Genomic DNA, 3,166 nt, shown 5'->3' with positions numbered 1-3,166 from the left:
AACTTGGAGGCTTCCAGTTTAGCAGTTAGTTAAGGTATTTCCTGTTTGGCATCTAGGTGGTGACAACTTTTTATACTGAAATCAGACTTAAGCTTAGAGATGTCCTTTTTTGTGCTTCTAATTTGTCTAGGAAAGATTTTTCATTTTTCTTAAGTTTAAAGTTTTCAGATTTTACTCTTTCCATGTCTCTAATCAAGTTAACATTGTGGAGCTTATATAAATTTATTTTATCAATGCAATCTCGAGAACATGATTGAAAACTTACCTCTGTAGACGAACTCTGAAATACTACTTGTGAGGGAGCAGACTGATTAAGAGGACTTTCAAAAATTGAGATGGGTTGTGGAGAATCCATTGATTAATTAAAGGAATTAATCTGATTTTCCCGCCAAAATTTTTCGAAAAAATATATCGCCAAATTTCTCAAGGAAAATGTCCCACTCAAGAGAAGCGTCTAGGAAAAATTTCGTTCAAGACAAATTTTTTGGATTCCTCCCGCCAAAAATTCACCGAATATCACCCGAAAAAAAATTGTTTTCGCCAAAATTTTCAAGAATGAAGTCTCGCCTATAAGGAATATTCAGGGAAAATTTTGTTCAAGAAATTTTTTCCCGCCAAAATATTTTTTTCTTTTTTTTACCGAGAACCCAAAGCTTGACCGAGAACTCCAAGTATTGACCGAGAACGCAGGTTTTTGACCGAGAACGCTTGTTGTTGACCGAGAACGCTTGATGTTGACCGAGAACATGTAGCGTTGACCGAGAACCCAAGACGTTGACCGAGAACCACAAAGTTTGACCGTAAACTAGATGATCTGACCGAGAACTCTTGTTTCTGACCGAGAACAATCAAATATGGCCGAGAACCCTTGATTCTGGCCAAGAACTCCTTGATTTAAAGCCGAAAACTAATAAAGTTGGCCGAAACCTATGAAATACCGCCAAGGACACCCGAGAATTCGTTTGACCAGAAGATTTATGTAACAACTAAATCCCTAGATTAATGGGATTTGAATTGTTTCTAAATATAATCCAAACTTTAACCAAATATAGCACTTTTTCTTCTCCGAATCACATATCACCAGAAAACTCACCAAAAACCACCAACCAAAACGAGATCTTGAATCTGTTGATATGAAATCGAGCCTTGAAAGGTTCAAAAGGCTTTGATACAGATTGTAAGTCCAAGAAACCGGTTCTATGCAATATGATATCAACCCAAACACGATGTTAGTGCGGAATCCTAACACCGTGGTGATTCAAGAACAAGAATATGAAGAACAATATAATGTAATGAACACATAATACTCCAAATGCACACGATTATATTAATAAATCGTCTGGTACATGAGATTAACCAAAATCGTCATTTTCTCTCTAGATGGTGGCTCTCAAAGTGCTCAACCCCTAAACCCTATACAATACGATCTATTTATAGAGTACCCAACACACTAGCCCAACCATAGCCCAAATCCCACCGAGATCCATAAGGATCTCGGTCTACATACATAGCCCAACACGAAACCCAACAAACATAGAACTAAGTACAAACCACCAAATATGGATCCATCAATCTCCCCCTTGGTTTGTAGCTTCGTTCTTGTTTATTTCACTTCAATCTTGATCATGTCGTGGTCTTTTGATATGCATCAGTCTAACCAATTTATGACCCAACAATATTTAGATCATCAACATACACAGCTATGATTACATATCCTGATGTTATCTTCTTAATGAAGACGAATGGACCAATAAGATTATTTGTGTATCCTTTGTTTATCAAATAATTACTCAGACGGTTGTACCACATCCTTCCAAATTATTTCAATCCATATAAATATCTTTGTAATTTGATCGAACACATTTCTTTGGGTTTTGAGCCTAATGCTTTAGGCATTTTAAAACCTTCTGGAACTTTCATATAGATGCCACTATCAAGTGATTCATACAAGTAAGATGTAACAACATCCATAAGGTGCATTTCTAAATTTTTAGAAACTGCTAAGCTGATTAAATATCTAAACGTAATAGCATCCATAACAGGAGAATACGTTTCTTCATAGCCAATTCCCGACCTTTGAGAAAAACCTTGAGCTATAAGTCTTGCTTTATATCTTGTAACTTCATTTTTCTCATTTTGTTTTCTCACAAAACCCATTTATATCCTACAGGCTTTATTGAATTTGGTTTAATGACAATAGGTCCAAAAACCTATCGATTGTTTAGTGAATTTAATTCAGCTTGCATGACATCTTTCCATTTGTTCCAATCTTGTCGATTTTGACAATCATCTGCAGATTTTGGTTCAGGATCATTATTTTCTTCCATGATATCACTTGCCACGGAATAAGAAAATATATCTTCAATATTTTCTATTTCATCTCGATCCCATATTATATGTGTTTGACCATAGTTGATTGACAACTCTTTATTGGAATCGTTTATTTGTTCCTAAGGGAAGGTTATATCATTTACTCCTTCCTGATGAAAGGTTTTGTCATTTATTAATTCCTTCCTTAGGGAAGGTTTTGTCATTCATTCATTCCTTCCTTAGGGTCGGTATCCTTTTTCAGAGCCCTTTCTTTTTCGAGGATTTTTTTTCTTTGAACCGATTTGTCTCCCACGTTTTAAACGTTTTTGAGATTCATAAGGTGTAATATTGTGGTTTACTTACTCGGAATCTCAGCTTGAGTTGGAGCATTAACAGCTGGTATATGAGATTTAGTGACCCTATTTGTATCAATAAATGCATTAGGTAACTGATTTGCAATTCTTGTAGATGTATTATCTTTTGAAAATTTGTCTCACTTTGTTTTGACCATGGATCTAGGTGTAACAATGATGGCACACACCATGATATATCACTTTATTTCCTTTTCATTTCTCCCCTAATGACGGGAATATTGCCTCGTTAAAATGGCAATCGACAAAACATGTTGTAAATATATTATCACTTCATGGTTAAAGGTTCAAGGTACCTTATGATGGAAAACGTTTCGTATCCAACATATATTCCTAACCTTCTTTGAGGACCAATTTTTGTGTGTTGTGGTGGTTCAATAGGAACATACACAGCACACCCAAAAATTCCAATGTAGATGTTTGGCTCATTTTTGGAAACAAGTTGTGTGGGAGAGTGTTTATGATTTTCACTTGGTCTCACACTA

The sequence above is a fragment of the Bidens hawaiensis genome, unplaced genomic scaffold, assembly GCF_021521415.1.
Source record: "Bidens hawaiensis isolate Kalapana, Puna unplaced genomic scaffold, B.hawaiensis_p1.1 tig00022175_1, whole genome shotgun sequence".
In the NCBI taxonomy this organism is placed as follows: Eukaryota; Viridiplantae; Streptophyta; class Magnoliopsida; order Asterales; family Asteraceae; genus Bidens; species Bidens hawaiensis.
The sequence above is the reverse complement of the archived record's forward strand: the minus strand, read 5'-3'. Positions refer to the sequence as shown.